General features: G+C 44.3%; 1 protein-coding gene across 1 annotated transcript in view; it reads right to left on the reverse strand.

Annotated features, from left to right (window-relative positions):
• LOC120061177 (FERM domain-containing protein 4B-like) overlaps positions 1-15,478 on the reverse strand; it is a 32,895-nt gene extending 17,417 nt beyond the window's left edge. Inside the window, exon 1 of the mRNA XM_039010770.1 lies at positions 15,333-15,478. The gene's annotated coding sequence lies outside the window, so the exon portion shown is untranslated. The remainder of the gene's footprint in view (positions 1-15,332) is intronic.
• Positions 15,479-18,537: the final 3,059 nt, after the last annotated feature.

Raw genomic sequence — 18,537 nt, forward strand, 5'->3', positions numbered from 1 at the left:
TGGATTGGAGCTTGCCCTTTACTGCTCTAATATCAACTGTATTGAGGGGACCTAAACATAACCCTCTATAATGCTTGGCTTGAATCATGTCATCGTAAATGACTTGTTTCACATAACTTTATCAACAATATCACTTTCACATGACAGTTTAAAACTTACATGATTATCCACTATGTGAGAACAATGAACATGTTTAATGGCAGACTAAATATTCCGGCATATTGGTGCACAACGTATTGGGCAGTGCGTGACCTCATTACTGAGGAACCCTTTAATTGGTAAGCGGACGATAATTACACATATACAGTACTTATATGTTAAATAATGTTTTAATTAGCTGCTTCTTTCACTTGAAAAGCTCCAAGTCATTCCGGAGATATTTGTGTTGATAACACATTGTAATTCACACAACCTAGAGTATCTGGCTAGTCTACCAAAGAAACACCAGACTGAGTGCATGATCAATAGATTATACAGTCTGAAAAATAGAAAGAGAATCATGCATTTTCATGAATTGCTACAGAAGGATTCATACAGACACTGAATTTGTTTTTTCCTCTGCATGAAATGTCTGGTTTTGTTAAAGATATGTGATGTTGGTTTGATGTCATGTCCTGGTTGCACCCTATCTTATCTCAGTTTCCTGTTTTTGTGCATTATTGATGAAACCTTGTCTCACACACCAGCTCATGTCTGCTCTTTAGACTGTTACTGTACATATATGTCCTCTGAACATGGTTAAGACATATAGCACAGGGCTAAATGCTTGCGATTCATTTTGCACATTTCTATGATCAGGTTCACATTTCCTGGTGTCATGCTGCAAAGCAATGTATAAGACTTAGTCTATATTTTTGTGGTAATTAGCCTCAATGTGTCATGGGTGGATTTGACAACCAGTAACAACTAATTAGGATCTGAACTAGTTAATATCAGGGTTATAGGGTTCCCACTCCTAAAGAAAACCAAACACTCTAAGCAGTCAAAACAATGTCTTCCTGTGAGTTCAAGTGCCAGTAAACAGCCTACTAAACAGGATACCCTGCTCCCATGCTATCAAGCCAGGGTTATTGAAAAAGGACCTAATCTAATCACGTGCACTGTAGTAGTTTTCCATTCAGCAACAACACTCTTTTCAGTCAGAGCACAATCGTACGAACACTCTCTGGTGTTTTGACACGAAACGACTGGATGGTTGTACGGCAAGTGAATTCCCCTCAGTAACTTGTTACTGATATGTGAATGCACCTTTGGCTTCTACTGGTGACTGGACATGACACTCTAGTTGAGCCCCAAAGCAAACATCTAAGTAAGACTACTTGGAGCAGAATTATTTGAGGGGAGGCTGAGACACCTGTTCACCTAGGCCTAGCGCCTTCTGTGATCCTGAGGCAGTGAGCTGAAGGGAGTGGTGCTGGGAAGTCTCCCATATTTGGTTTCTCCCTTGGCCTAATTGGTAAAAGTCTAATATAATGGCCGTTGGCCATCATCTACCAGTCTTTATAAGACTGTTCGAAGCGTTTACTGATGTTGGAGAGAATTATAATATTGGACACAATAAAACACAGGATAGTATGCTGCATAAAACTGCTTGAAATATTAATTATGCTTTTGCAATATCTGCTGCAATAAAATAATTAAGAAGTAACTAATAAAATAACTAAGAAGTTTGATTTACGTAATTTGATATTATTGCCATCAACGAGCACTAAGCCCTGAACACTAACCAAGCTGTCTACACTGTCTAATCATGACAGCTGTAGTAGCAGTATTAGTACAGGAGTAGTAGTAGTAGTGATAGTAGTAGTAGCAGTATTAGTACAGGAGTAGTAGTAGTAGTGGTAGTAGTAGTAGCAGTATTAGTACAGGAGTAGTAGTAGTAGTGGTAGTAGTAGTAGTAGTAGCAGTATTAGTACAGTAGTAGTAGTAGTGGTAGTAGTAGCAGCGGCATTAGTAATAGTAGTAGTGGTAGTAGTAGTAGTAGTAGTAGTAGTAGTAGTGGTAGTAGTAGTAGTAGTAGTAGTAGTAGTAGTAGTGGTAGTAGTAATAGTAGTGGTAGTAGTAGTAGTAGGAGTAGTAGTAGTAGTAGTAGTAGTAGTAGTAGTAGTAGTGGTAGTAGTAGTAGTAGTAGTAGTAGTAGTATTAGTAGTAGTAGTAGTAGTAGTAGTAGTGGTAGTGGTAGTGGTAGTAGTAGTAGTAGTAGTAGTAGTAGTAGTAGTAGTAGTGGTAGTAGTAGTGGTAGTAGTAGTAGTAGTAGTAGTAGTGGTAGTGGTAGTAGTAGTAGTAGTAGTGGTAGTAGTAGCAGCAGCAGCATTAGTAATAGTAGTAGTCGGCCGGGCCACAGAGCCATACGAAACATACTTTTTGTATTTTTGAGCACCTCCGAGAAGTAAAGTTTGATACCTACTAATGGTTTAGTTACTTTAGACAGAAACGAAAGAAGGGATGTTGGTCAGGGAGGATGGGTAGGCGTAATCAGTCTAGCAATCCAAAGGTTGAATGTTTGACGACGTGTCAGCGACAACTGTAGCATTTTAGATAACCCTTCCTCTAACCCTTATTCTAAACTTAACCCAGTTCACCTAACCTGCTATGTAAATTCACTTAACCTTTGTCGTTTAAGTTCTCCTAACCTATTTACGTAAATTATACTAACCTTTGTCATTAGTTCCCCTAACCGCCAACATAAATTCTCCCCGTAATTCTCCTTTGTTGTTACGGCACAACAAGCAACCTGGTCTCAGATAAAGATGTGAAATACTATATTGTATGTCCTCCAAGATTTCTGATAAATTAAGTCATCCAATTCGTATGATATTGTACAACCGGGTGAGACGTATGATACTATACGTCCTCTTATTCATATGATATTGTACGACCACTATTCCATTCATAATGCAACCTAACATAACGTATAATACTAAATGGAGTACACATACTTACGTACAGAATAATACGAATTGTCCTGAGACCACGCTGCTGCAGCAGTAGTGGTAGTAGTAGTAGTAGTATTAGTAGTAGTAGTAGGAATAGTAATAATGCCAGTTACTGTTGCTATGCGACTAGCATGAAAAGCTTTTTTTTACAGCAGGTGCTGTAGTGAGGGGTTTGCCTGCCTACTGAAGGGGACTGCAGAGTTGTACTATCAGGAGCTGCAGTGACTTTCTGCAGAGCCATGGGAAAGGGAGAGGAGCAGTCAGTCACTGAGGAGCGGGGTAGAGATTGGGCTAGGAATGATGGAAGAACGCTGGGACGCGGAGCTGGGATGCAGGTAACATAACTATGAATCACAAAGATTTGACAGATTCTATCATCAAAAGAAAACATTAGCTGTCAAAACAATAGTATGTTGACATAGCATTATTCATTTTATCGTAAATTAGCATTTACTGTCATCAGTTGTTGTTACAGGTATTAGCAAGAGACATGAATCTGAAGTATTTAGAGTTATGGAGTTGAACAGGTGTATAATACAAATGGATGTTTGAGGATTAAAATTGCCATAATGATTAAAGTCTTATGCACACAGTTTCATAGAAAGTGTATACTGCCCTACTTATGGACTTCACACCATGATTTAGAGTATGTCTTCCAAGGTATGTCTAAATGCAGGATAACCAGCCTTTCCAAAAATAATCCTCTCTCCAGTCAGTGTGTTTCATGTAGATCCTCAGGAGACTTCATGGTTCCTGAAGGGAAAGCTGCCAACTGAGTGTTGCTCATCACCAGTATCAAACAGCCTCACAACCGCCTCTCATGTACTGAGGTAGATTCACTAGACTAGAGGAGATGTACATACAAAAAAAAAATCTATATAGAGCCAAATAAGGATTCTTTGGCTTGTAACCATAGCGGATCCCTTTTTGGTGCTATATAGAACCTTTTTTTAACGTTCTATACAAAAACATGCTCATAAGGTTCTAAATGGAACCTTTATGGTGCTATAAATAACAATTTCCTAAGGTTCCATAAAGAACCATTAATCACAAGTTATATATAGCACCAAAAAGGTTTATGCTATGGTTCAACCCTTTTGGGGGCTATATAGAACCCTTTTTTATGGTTCTTTATAGAACCTTTATAGAAAAAGGTTCGATAAAGAACCTTTGTTAATCTCAAAGGTTCTTTGTAGATCTTTTTGTAGAACTATATAGGGTTTTTTATTCTGGTTAGCCATATTATATTGTTAAAATTCCTTATATGTAATTATTGTTTTAATTGACAAGTTGAATCAGGTGCGCTATCTCTGGAACAGATGGGAATCCCTGAGGAGAGAATTGAGAACCACTGGTTTAGACAACAGACAACAACTGACACAAGGCCATACGTGAGTCTTTCACAAGACACAGTCACTGGCCTTAATCATATACACTTGTTTAACATGTAATGGCATAATACAACATATTAGATAAACTGTAATGACACTCTTGCTTACAGTTACACAAAAGGAGCTGTGCGCAACCACACCACAAAATATTAGAATGAGCCACAGGCCCTACATTTTAAAGCCCTTATGTGAACGGCAAAGAACCACTGAAGGGCTCAAAGGGTTCTTTGAGTCATTATGGCTCCATACAGAAACCATCACCCGTCCCAAAGAACCATTGAGGAATCCTATTTTCTTAGTGTTTAGAAGGCAGATATCTAGCTGAAGTATCGGCCTAAGTGGTGTACGTACTGTGAGACTGGATCCTGGACTTCCTGACAGACCGCTCCCAGGTGGTGAGGGTAGGCAACAACACATCCACCACGCTGACCCTCAACACATGGGCCCCTCAGGGGTGCATGCTTACTCCCGTCCTGTACTCCCTGTTCACCCACAACTGTGTGGCCGCTCACGACTCCAACACTATCCTTAAGTTTGCTGACGACACGACAGTGGTTGGCCTGATCACCGACGACAATGAGACCGTCTATAGAGAGGAGGTCAGTGACCTGGCAGTATGGTGCCAGGACAACAACCTCTCCCTCAACATCAGCAAGACAAAGGAGCTGATTATGGACTACAGGAAAAGGAGGGCCAGGTACATCAACGGGGCTATAGTGGAGCGGGTCGAGAGCTAAAGTTCCTCGGAGTCCACATCACTAAGGAATTAAACATGGTCCACACACCAACACAGTCGTGAAGGCACGACAACGCCTCTTCCCCTTTTGGAGGCTGAAAAGATTTGGCATGGGCCCTCAGATCCTCAAAGAGTTCTACAGCTGCACCATTGAGAGCATCTTGACTGGCTGCATCACCGCTTGGTATGGCAACTGCTTGGCATCCGACCGCAAGGTGCTACAGAGGGTAGTGCGTATGACCCAGTACATCACTGGGGCCGAGCTCCCTGCCATCCAGGACCTCTATACCAGGCGGTGTCAGAGGAAGGCCATAGAAATTGTCCGACTCCAGCCACCCAAGTCACAGACTGTTCTCTCTCCTACTGCATGGCAAGTGGTACCGATGCATCAAGTGTTCTACCCCTAAGCCATAAGACTACTAAATAGTTTAAAAATGGCACCGGAAGAAATGGCAGCAGTTTTATGGGCGCCGAACCAATTGTGCGAACCAATTGTGGGTTTTTTTCGCGTTATTTGTAACTTATTTTGTAGGTAATGTTTCTGCCACCGTATCTTACGGCAAAAAATATCTTCTGGATATCAGGACAGCAATCACTCACCTCGGATTAGACAAAGATTTTTTCTTCAACAAGCAGGACACAGGATGTATTTCGAACACCCGACAAGGCCAACATCCCCGTCATTGGCAAGAGAAAGATACGCAGGTACAGAGGACACAGAGCGGGGTGCCTCAAAAGGATCTGCCGACGGCGTGTGGGAAAGCTGCAATTACCGTCAACTTTGGACAATAAATTAGACGAGGTACGATCACGAATATCCTACAAACGGGACATCAGAAACTGTAACATCTTATGTTTCATGGAATCGTGGCTGAATGATGGCATGGATATTCAGCTAGCGGGATATACGCTGCACCGGCAGGATAGAACAGCACACTCCGGTAAGACCGAGGGGGGGCAGTCTGTGCATATTTGTAAACAGCAGCTGGTGCACGAAATCTAAGGAAGTCTCTAGATTTTGCTCGCCTGAAGTAGAGTATCTTATAATAAACTGTAGACCAGACTATTTGCCAAGAGAGTTTTCATCCATACTTTTCGTGGCTGTTTATTTACCACCACAGACGGATGCTGGCACTAAGACCGCACTCAGTCAGCTGTATAAGGAAATAAGCAAACAGGAAACCGCTCACCCAGAGGCCGGGTTTCTTCCGATGGCATTGAGGAGTACACCACATCAATCACTGGCTTTATCAACAAGTGCATCGAGGACGTCGTCCCCACAGTGACTGTACGTACATACCCCAACCAGAAGCCATGGATTAGAGGCAACATTTGCACTGAGCTAAAGGGTAGAGCTGCCGTTTTCAAGGTGCGGGACTCTAACCCGGAAGCTTATAAGAAATCCTGCTATGCCCTTCGACGAACCATCAAACAGGCAAAGCGTCAATACAGGACTAAGATTGAATCGTACTACACCGGCTCCGACGCTCGTCTTATGTTGCAGGGCTTGCAAACTATTACAGACTACAATGGGAAGCACAGCTGCGAGCTGCCCAGTGACACGAGCCTACCAGACGAGCTAAATCACTGCTATGCTCGCTTCGAGGCAAGCAACACTGAGGCATGCATGAGAGCATCAGCTGTTCCGGACGACTGTGTGATCACTCTCCCTGTAGCCGACGTGAGTAAGACCTTTAAACAGGTCAACATTCACAAGGCCGCGGGGCCAGACGGATTACCAGAATGTGTGCTCCGGGGATGTGCTGACCAACTGGCAGGTGTCTTCACTGACATTTTCAACATGTCCCTGATTGAGTCTGTAATACCAACATGTTTCAAGCAGACCACCATAGTCCCTGTGCCCAAGAACACTAAGGCAACCTGCCTAAATGACTACAGACCCATAGCACTCACGTCCGTAGCAATGAAGTGCTTTGAAAGGCTGGTAATGGCTCACATTAACACCATTATCCCAGAAACCCTAGAACCACTCCAATTTGCATACCGCCCAAACAGATCTCTATTGCACTCCACACTGCCCTTTCCCACCTGGACAAAAGGAACACCTATGTCAGAATGCTATTCATTGACAACAGCTCAGCGTTCAACACCATAGTACCCTCAAAGCTCATCACTAAGCTAAGGATCCTGGGACTAAACACCTCCCTCTGCAACTGGATCCTGGACTTTCTGATGGGTCGCCCCCAGGTGGTGAGGGTAGGTAGCAACACATCCGCCACGCTGATCCTCAACACTGGAGTCCCTCAGGGGTGCGTGCTCAGTCCCCTCCTGTACTCCCTGATGATTGTGGACTACAGGAAAAGGAGGACCGAGCACACCCCCATTCTCATCGACGGGGCTGTAGTGGAGCAGGTTGAGAGCTTCAAGTTCCTTTGTGTCCACATCACCAACAAACTAGGACGGTCCAAACACACGAAGACAGTTGTGAAGAGGGCACGACAAAGCCTATTCCCCCTCAGGAAACTAAAAAGATTTGCCATGGGTCCTCAGATCCTCAAAAGGTTCTACAGCTGCAACATTGAGAGCATCCTGACTGGTTGCATCACTGCCTGGTACGGCAACTGCTCGGGCTCCGACCGCAAGGCACTACAAAGGATAGTGCGTACGGCTCAGTACAACACTGGAGCTAAGCTGCCTGCCATCCAGGACCTCCAGGGTTCAGGATACTACCTCAATTAGCCCGACTAACGGGTGCCACCGCACATTGGCTACCCGGACTATTTGCATTGAGCTCCCGCCACCCACCACCCACCATCCGCCAACCCCTCTTTTACACTACTGCTACTCTCTGTTTATCATATATGCATAGACACTTTAACCATACCTACATGTACAGTTGAAGTCGGAAGATTACATACACCTTAGCCAAATACATTTAAAGTCAGTTTTTTACAATTCCTGACATTTAATCCGATTAAAAATGCCCTGTCTTAGGTCAGTTAGGATCGCCACTTTATTTTAAGAATGTGAAATGTCAGAATAATAGTAGAGAATTATTTATTTCAGCTTTTATTTATTTCATCACATTCCCAGTTGGTCAGAAGTTTACATACACTCAATTAGTATTTGGTAGCATTGCCTTTAAATTGTTTAACTTGGGTCAAACATTTCGGGTAGCCTTCCACAAGCTTCCCACAATAAGTTGGGTGAATTTTTGCCCATTCCTCCTGACAGATCTGGTGTAACTGAGTCAGGTTTGTAGGCCTCCTTGCTCGCACACACTTTTTCAGTTCTGCCCACAAATGTTCTGTTTTGCGAGGGCCACTCCAATACCTTGACTTTGTTGTCCTTAAGCCATTTGCCACAACTTTGGAAGTATGCTTGAGGTCATTGTCCATTTGGAAGACCCATTTGTGACCAAGCTTTAACTTCCTGACTGATGTCTTGAGATGTTGCTTCAATATATCCACATAATTTCCCTTCCTCATGATGTCATCTATTTTGTGAAGTGCACCAGTCCCTCCTGCAGCAAAGCAACCTCACAACATGATGATGCCACCCATGTGCTTCACGGTTGGGATGGTGGTCTTCTGCTCCCTCTTTTTCTTCCAAACATAACGATGGTCATTATGGCCAAACAGTTCTATTTTTGTTTCATCAGACCAGAGGACATTTCTCCAAAAAGTACGATCTTTGTCCCCATGTGCAGTTGCAAACTGTAGTCTGGCTTTTTTATGGCGGTTTGGAGCAGTGGCTTCTTCCTTGCTGAGTTGCCTTTCAGGTTATGTCGATATAGGACTCGTTTTACTGTGGATATAGATACTTTTGTACCTGTTTCCTCCAGCATCTTCACAAGGTCCTTTGCAGTTGTTCTGGGATTGATTTGCACTTTTCACACCAAAGTACGTTCATCTCTAGGAGACAGAACGCATTTCCTTCCTGAGCGGTATGACTGCTGCGTGGTCCCATGGTGTTTATACTTGCGTACTATTGTTTGTATAGATGAACGTGGTACCTTCCGGCGTTTGGAAATTGCTCCCAAGGATGAACCAGACTTGTGGAGGTCTACAATGTTTTTTCTGATGTCTTGGCTCATTTCTTTTGATTTTCCCATGATGTCAAGCAAAGAGGCACTGAGTTTGAAGGTAGGTCTTGAAATACATCCACAGGTACACCTCCAATTGACTCAAATGATGTCAATTACCCTATCAGAAGCTTCTAAAGCCATGACATCATTTTCTGGAATTTTCCAAGCTGTTTAAAGGCACAGTCAACTTAGTACTTAGGTACTCAAACTTCTGACCCACTGGAATTGTGATACAGTGAATTATAAGTGAAATAATCTGTCTGTAAACAATAGTTGGAAAAATTACTTGTGTCATGCTCAAAGTAGATGTCCTAACCGACTTGCCAAAACTATAGTTTGTTAACAAGAAATTTGTGGAGTGGTTGAAAAACGAGTTTTAATGACTCCAACCTAAGTGTATGTAAACTTCAGACTTCAACTGTACATACTACCTCAATTAGCCCGACTAACCGGTGCCTGTATATAGCCTCGCTACTGTATATAGCCTCACTACTCTTATTTTTCACTGTCTTTTTACTGTTGTTTTTATTTCTTTACTTATCGATTGTTCAGCTAATAACTATTTTTTACTTAAAAATCACACTGTTGGTTAGGGCCTGTAAGTAAGCATTTCACTGTTAGTCTACACCTGCTGTTTACGAAGCACGTGACAAATAACATTCGATTGATTTGATTTGAAAGCTATGATTTACTATTTCAAATTACCTGTTGTATTTGGCGTACGTGACAAATAAACTTGATTTGTTTTATCAAACTGATTTGATTTAGTTAACAAAATAGCTACCTGGACTATCTGCATTGACTGTCTTTGCACTAACTCTTTTGACTCTTCACATACACTGCTGCTATTTATTATCTATCCTGTTGCCTACCCACTTTAACACTACCTATTTGTACATATCTACCTCAATTACCTCGTAGCCCTGCACATCGACTCAGTACTGGTACTCAAGTTACTCACTGTGTATTTATTCCTCATGTTAATCTTTGTTTCTATATATTTCTCTCTGCATTGTTGGGAAGGGCCCGTAAGAAAGCATTTCACTGTTAGTCTATATGTAACGGTCCTGACCTGTTTTATGTTGTTTTTGTATGTGTTTATGGTCAGGGCGTGTGTTTTGGGTGGGCAGTCTATGTTTTGTATTTCTAGGTTGGTTTTTGTGTTCGGCCTGGTATGATTCTCAATTAGAGACAGGTGTGTATCGTTTGTCTCTAATTGAGAGTCATACTAAGGCAGCCAGGGTTTCACTGGGGTTTTGTGGGTGTTTGTTCCTGTGTCCTCACAGGACGGTTGAAGGTTAGTCACATTTGTTGTTTTGTAGTTTTGTAGTGTCTTGTTTGCTGTTGTCATTAAAAGATGGCTTATTTCCCTCAATCCGCATCTTGGTCCTATCCATGCTCCTTCTCGTCTAAGGGGGAGAACAACATTGACTATCTTTACAGAAACACCCACCACAACAGGACCAAGCGGATTGAGGAGAGAGAAAAGGAACTAAAGCACTGGACACAGGAGGAATGGTCTTGGGAGATCATGGACGGAAAGGGACCCTGGGGAAGGGTTGGAGAGAATCGCCGCTCTCGGGAGGAGAGGAAGGCAGCCACAGCCCAGGAGCGCTGGTATGAGGAGGCAGCACATAGGAGAGGCCGGAAGCCCGAGAGGCTCACCCAAAAATTTCTTGGGGGGGGGCTAAAGGGGAGTGTGGCGAAGCCGGGTGGGATACCTGAGCCAACTCCCCGGGCTTGCCGTGGAGTAAGAGGGCGTCGTACTGGTCAGACACCGTGTTATGCGGTAAAGCGCACGGTGTCCCCAGTACGCGTGCTTAGCCCAGTGCGGGCTATTCCACCTTGCCGCACTGGGAGGGCTAGGTTGGGCATCGAGCCGAGTGCCATGAAGCCGGCCCAACGTATCTGGTCTCCAGTACGTCTCCTCGGGCCGGCGTACATGGCACCAGCCTTACAGGTGGTGTCCCCGGTTCGCCTGCATAGCCCAGTGCGGGCTATTCCACCTCGCCGCACTGGCAGGGCTACGGGGACCATTCAACCTGGTAGGGTTGGGGAGGCTCGGTGCTCAAGAGCACGTGTCCTCCTTCACGGTCCGGTATATCCGGCGCCACCTTCCCACCCCAACTCAGTACCACCAGTGCCTACACCACGCACCAGGCTTCCAGTGCATCTCCAGAGCCCTGTTCCTCTTCCACGCACTCTCCCTATGGTGCGTGTCTCCAGCCCGGTACCTCCAGTTCCGGTACCACGCACCAGGCCTAGAGTGCGCCACGAGAGTCCAGTGTGCCCAGTTCCTGTTCCCCGCACTCGCCCTGAGGTGCGTGCCCTCAGCCCGGTACCTCCAGTTCCGGTACCACGCACCAGGCCTATAGTGCGTCTCAGCCGGCCAGAGTCTGCCGTCTGCCTAGCGCCAGAGCCGTCCTGCCATGACCTGCCAGAGCCGTCCTGCCATGACCTGCCAGAGCCGTCCTGCTATGACCTGCCAGAGCCGTCCAGCCAGGACCTGCCAGAGCCGTCCAGCCAGGACCTGCCAGAGCCGTCCAGCCAGGACCTGCCAGAGCCGTCCAGCCAGGACCTGCCAGAGCCGTCCAGCCAGGACCTGCCAGAGCCGTCCAGCCAGGACCTGCCGGAGCCGGCCAGCCAGGACCTGCCGGAGCCGGCCAGCCAGGACCTGCCGGAGCCCCTCAGCCCGGACCTGCCGGAGTCCCTCAGCCCGGACCTGCCGGAGTCCCTCAGCCCGGACCTGCCGGAGTCCCTCAGCCCGGACCTGCCGGAGTCCCTCAGCCCGGACCTGCCGGAGTCCCTCAGCCCGGACCTGCCGGAGTCCCTCAGCCCGGACCTGCCGGAGTCCCTCAGCCCGGACCTGCCGGAGTCCCTCAGCCCGGACCTGCCGGAGTCCCTCAGCCCGGACCTGCCGGAGTCCCTAAACCAGGACCTGCCGGAGTCCCTCAGCCAGGACCTGCCGGAGTCCCTCAGCCAGGACCTGCCGGAGTCCCTCAGCCAGGACCTGCCGGAGTCCCTCAGCCAGGACCTGCCGGAGTCCCTCAGCCAGGACCTGCCGGAGTCCCTCAGCCAGGACCTGCCGGAGTCCCTCAGCCAGGACCTGCCGGAGTCCCTCAGCCAGGACCTGCCGGAGTCCCTCAGCCAGGACCTGCCGGAGTCCCTCAGCCAGGACCTGCCGGAGTCCCTCAGCCAGGACCTGCCGGAGTCCCTCAGCCAGGACCTGCCGGAGTCCCTCAGCCAGGACCTGCCGCCGCTTATCCCGGTGCTGCCCCTTAGCCCGGTGCTGCCCCTTAGCCCGGTGCTGCCCCTTGTCCCGGTGCTGCCCCTTGTCCCGGTGCTGCCCCTTGTCCCGGTGCTGCCCCTTGTCCCGGTGCTGCCCCTTGTCCCGGTGCTGCCCCTTGTCCCGGTGCTGCCCCTTGTCCCGGTGCTGCCCCTTGTCCCGGTGCTGCCCCTTGTCCCGGTGCTGCCCCTTGTCCCGGTGCTGCCCCTTGTCCCGGTGCTGCCCCTTCTCCCGGTGCTGGCCGTTCATTTAGGGGATGTTAGTTTTAGGGTGGTCATTGGGAGGGGAAGACAGAAGCGGGGAGTGACTATGGTGGTGTGGGGACAGCGTCCAGAGCCTGAGCCACCACCGTGGTCAACTGCCCACCCAGACCCTCCCCTGGACTTTGTGCTGGTGCGCCCGGCGTTCGCACCTTGAGGGGGGGGTTCTGTAATGGTCCTGACCTGTTTTATGTTGTTTTTGTATGTGTTTATGGTCAGGGTGTGTGTTTTGGGTGGGCAGTCTATGTTTTGTATTTCTAGGTTGGTTTTTGTGTTCGGCCTGGTATGATTCTCAATTAGAGACAGGTGTGTATCGTTTGTCTCTAATTGAGAGTCATACTAAGGCAGCCAGGGTTTCACTGGGGTTTTGTGGGTGTTTGTTCCTGTGTCCTCACAGGACGGTTGAAGGTTAGTCACATTTGTTGTTTTGTAGTTTTGTAGTGTCTTGTTTGCTGTTGTCATTAAAAGATGGCTTATTTCCCTCAATCCGCATCTTGGTCCTATCCATGCTCCTTCTCGTCTAAGGGGGAGAACAACATTGACTATCTTTACACTATACCTGTTGTTTACGAAACACGTGACAAATAACATTTGATTGATTTGATAGCTATGATTTACTATTTCAAATTACTATATATTTAATTACCCACTTAAACAACACTTGTCTGTAACGACCCCTTTTTCTTTTTCAAGGGGTCAGTCATTACTTTATATCGGTTTTAAACTATCTCCAGTGGTGAAACATCACATTAGTCACAACACTGTTTTCAACAGGATATCCTGACCAACAACTGCAGGGGCCATCACAACGGGATAAATCTCAGGATAGTGAAGTTTGTTCACTTTCATATCTGAAAAACAGGCCATTCCTGTTTAGCATGCCAGCTGCCTGAAACTGTGTCAGGACCCAGTGTCTCTTTCTGAATCTCACTGAGAACATGACAAATAGTGACGACTTGTGACAAAGTCGGTGGAACATTCAGTGGTAGTGTTGCTGTTCTTTCTTTGTTCTGTTCACTGCTAAATCTAGAAGTGTACAAAAAATAATAATAATGCAGTTTTGAGACATGAGTGTACTTCTTTCTTTTTTTTTTACAAGTGTTTAATGAGTAAACTACATAACCTATGCAAATGGTAACAACTGCCATTAAACATTATTATTTCTTACAACTACAGATGTAGGATCTTAATTTGAGCAAGTTTGCTACAGCAGGAAATAATCCTGCAGCAACAGGACATTTTAATTATTATGTGGATTATAATTAATTGAGATGTTTGTAGGGGTTGATACATTTTTTGTAAAGGGAAAATCAGGTCCGAAATTTCTAAATGGAAATTGCAAACTTCAGAAGCCATTTTAAACCTCCAAGCTTTAAATTTCCTGCATTGCAGGAAGGTTCTCCTCAAACAGGGTGATCAAATTAAGATCCTACATTTGCACTGCTTCAACCACTAGCTACTGGCACTGCCACCTGTACAACAAGGACCTCCCACTGTGTCCTGCTGTTGCTTTGGCTGCTAGTACACAGGTGACATTTTTTCATGGAAATTATGGAGTGAGCCAGCTGCTTTAGAGCAGCCACTAACAACATACAATGCAAAAAATGGCCAGCAGACAGCCTAGCAGTTAAAAGTGTTAGGCCAGTAACTGAAAGGTTGCTGCTTCAAACCCTTGAGCTAACTAGGTGAAACATCTGTTGATGTGCCCTTGAGCAAGGCACTTAACCCGAATTGCTCCTATAAGTCTGGAAGAGCTTCTGCTAAATGTAAAATAAATTATGCAAATCATCCACAACTCTTCATCACTATCTTATTTACATGTAGCCTAAGTACTCAGCATGGACAAAAACAGATCAGCGAAATGGAGAGACTTTATACTTGCAGAGTAAATGGATGTTTATATGAATTAATCAACTGAACTGAGGCCCCTGAGTTTCTGATGCTAATAGATGTATTGTAAACGCTTACTGTATTTACTACTTACAACAGGCCTAATCCTGAAGACAACCTTTCTACATCAATACATCTAGATAATCATTGCCTATTTACTTTAGGTCTACCCAGCCCAATTACTGTAAGGATGCCTTCTTTTTTGCACTGTATCCTTCCTCGCTGACCAAACCCAGGTCCCTATCCCTCCCTATCTCTCTATACATTGCTGTTCAGTGCAGACTAGACTGGATATAGCAACCAAGGTGTGTCAGGCAGAACGCAAATGTATTGTGTATCTTATCTGATCATCTATAAACTCGTTTTTGTTTTCTTCCATTCACATAAAGAATGGTATTTACCATTTTGATACAGTAGGATAATGCTAAATTAAAACGTCGTATGCTATTAGTTACACGTTTTTCAAATTGAGGGAGGAACAATGAACATGTATGGCTAATGGTGGTTTATTTTCTGTTAAATGACAAACCTGAGTCCCCAATTAGAGCAAAAAGCCCATGGATGGATGGAACCCGTACGATTATTTTGTTGAAAGAAAAAACACTGATGCCGATATTGATAATACAACGACAATGGCACAGCCAAGCCTAAAACAACGATATGATAAAGCCGGTTAATGTATCACTCCCAAAGATGAGTGAATGAACCCGTCTACTTTTTCCCCCGCACAGTTCAAAGAATACTCCCATATCGTTAATTGTCACATCGTAACCTGACAATCTTACCTTCGGTTTGGGCGTTTCCTTGTATTTCAGCTGGTTGGTTTCTTGATTTTAAAATAGGTCTCCCCTGGCATATTGGAACCCCATTCAATGCATCTCTCTTTCGTTTTCAGCAGAGGAGAGAGTCGGTGAGCTGTATCGCTGTCCACTATTCGTAGCCTTCTCCAGTATTCGTGCACGCTTGCATTCATCCACGCTCACCACGCCTTCGCCCCGCGGGCATTTACGTGACAGGGGCTTCTAGCGCTCGCTCTCCTCTTAGCTACTGCCACTGTACTGAACTGTACACACAATGGGTCACAATCTTCTCATTGCTGGTGATTAACGTTCGTGTTTTAGACATGATGCAGACCTATTCGTAATACCTATTTTGTATTTTACCCTGGTATTATTATGGAAACCTATCAGGCCTATCAGGGTGTTAAAAATTATAATAATTGTAAGCAATGGACATTGTGTAAATTAATGCATTTCCATTGGATATGTACCCCACCTGCCCACCACCTTAAAAAAAAGTGATAAGTCAGAAATGAATAAGATTGAACAAAAGTGACATACAAAAGCTGCTCAATATTGCAGAAAATATCACATTTAAGTGTGAACCTGAGGTCGTTTGTGAAGTGGTATTGATATAACATGCTGTCAAGAAAAAACAGATATAATCTATTAATCTCACTGTCTATTTTAACAAATGCAATTGAACATTTGAGAGCTTAATTGGATTGAATCATATGACTGACATATACAATACAGTTAATGAAATATTTATTGTTGCCTTAACACAGGCAAAACATATGTAGCTTCCGTATGGAATATAACCAAGCTACAGGGAAGGATTCATGATTCATAAGGACACAGCGAAAGAAACAATGGCCTGTAACTTCGCTGTATATGAACGATAGCACAATTTAAGTTTTCTCCTGAATAATATTTACAAACAGTTGTCTTATTTGAAAATGTTGTGCTGAAAATATTCTGCAAGTTAATTGTAACTTGCCTAGATAATTTTTCAAGCTGCTGATTGATGAACCAAGACGCTGGTTTGTTACCATTCTCTCCCAGCCTACTGTAAACGATTTACCCTGGGGACACCCATCCCCTAGTGACCCTCCAACCCTCATCCTATCCCCCATCCCCCCCTCTAGGGTCTCTGTCATCAGACATGAATAAGCATCTCATTAGCATTCCCCAAAACCATCTGTCCTCTGGATATCTCCTTCTCACTGCCAAGATCCAACCATCTGAGTTGTTTAGATATTTATGCTGCATAAACTATACAAACAGATTGCAGTTAAGTTTTTTGTGGGGATAACCCTATAAACACCCTGCGAAAGGCCCTGTGCAGTTTCCTGTGTTTTATATACAGTACCAGTCAAAAGTTTGGACACACCTACTCATTCAAGGGTTTTTCTTAATTTTTTACTATTTTCTACATTGTAGAATAAGACATCACAATTACAAAATAACACATGGAATCATGTAGTAACCAAAAAAGTGTTAAACAGATCAAAATATATTTTATATTTGAGATTCTTTAAAGTAGCCACCTTTTGCCTTGATGACAGCTTTGCACACTCTTGGAATTCTCCCAACCAGCTTCATGATGTAGTCACCTGGAATGCATTTCAATTAACAGGTGTGCCTTGTTAAAAGTTCATGTGTTGAATTTCTTTCCTTCTTAATATGTTTGAGCCATTCAGTTGTGTTGTGACAAGGTAGGGGTGGTATACAGAAGACAGCCCTATTTGGTAAAAGACCAAGTCCATATTATGGCAAGAACAGCTCAAATAAGAAAAGATAAATGTCAGTCCATCATTACTTTAAGACATGAAGGTCAGTCAATACGGAACATTTCAAGAACTTTGAACGTTTCTTCAAGTGCAATCACAAAAACCTTCAAGTGCTATGATGAAACTGGCTCTCATGAGGACCGCCACAGAAGAGGAAGACCCAGAGTTACTCCTGCTGCAGAGGATAAGGTCATTAGTTACCAATCTCAGAAATTGCAGCCCAAATAAATGCTTCACAGAGTTCAAGTAACAGACACATCTCAACATCAACTGTTCAGAGGAGACTGCGAGAATCAGGCCTTCATTGGCGAATTGCTGCACAGAAACCACTACTAAAGGACACCAATAATAATAAGAGACTTGCTTGGGCCAAGAAATACGAGCAATGGACATTAGACGGGTGGAAATCTGTCCTTTGGTGTGATGAGTCCAAATTTGAGATTTTTGGTTCCAACCACTGTGTCTTTGTGAGATGCAGAGAAGGTGAATGGATAATCTCCGCATGTGTGGTTCCCATCGTGAAGCATGGAAAAGGAGGTGTGATGGTGTGGGGGTGCTTTGCTGGTGACACGGTCTGTGATTTAACTAGAATTCAAGGCACACTTAACCAGCATGGCTATCACAGCATTCTGCAGCGATACGCCATCCCATCTGGTTTACGCTTAGTGGGACAATCATTTGTTTTTCAACAGGACAATGACCCAACACACCTCGAGGCTGTTTAAGGGCTATTTGACCAAGAAGGAGAGTGATGGAGTGCTGCATCAGATGACCTGGCCTCCACAATCACCCAACCTACACCCCAAATATATGTTGTTTTGTTTAACAATTTTTTGGTTTCTACATGATTCCATATGTGCTATTTCATAGTTTTGATATCTTCAGTATTATTCTACAATGTATAAAATAGTAAAAAACAAAAACCCTTGAATGAGTAGATGTGTCCAAACTTTTGACTGGTACTGTATATATTTTACAATTTTTATTGAAAACAATCACAGTAAGGTAAAAACGTATGCATTGGACCTTTAACTGTATTAGTAGGGTTGTTCCACAAAATGAGTCCCTTTTGGTGTGTAACTTGCTGAACAAGTTCACCTTATTTTTAACATTCTGTCATGAAGAACACATGTTCAACTTAATAAAAAAAGCATGTTTTCCTATCTCAAGAGGTTAAATAAAAACAAATACTACACTGCTCAAAAAAATAAAGGGAACACTTAAACAATACAATGTAACTCCAAGTCAATCACACTTCTGTGAAATCAAACTGTCCACTTAGGAAGCAACACTGATTGACAATAAATTTCACATGCTGTTGTGCAAATGGAATAGACAAAAGGTGGAAATTATAGGCAATTAGCAAGACACCCCCAATAAAGGAGTGGTTCTGCAGGTGGTGACCACAGACCACTTCT

The sequence above is a fragment of the Salvelinus namaycush genome, chromosome 16, assembly GCF_016432855.1.
Source record: "Salvelinus namaycush isolate Seneca chromosome 16, SaNama_1.0, whole genome shotgun sequence".
Taxonomy (NCBI): Eukaryota; Metazoa; Chordata; class Actinopteri; order Salmoniformes; family Salmonidae; genus Salvelinus; species Salvelinus namaycush.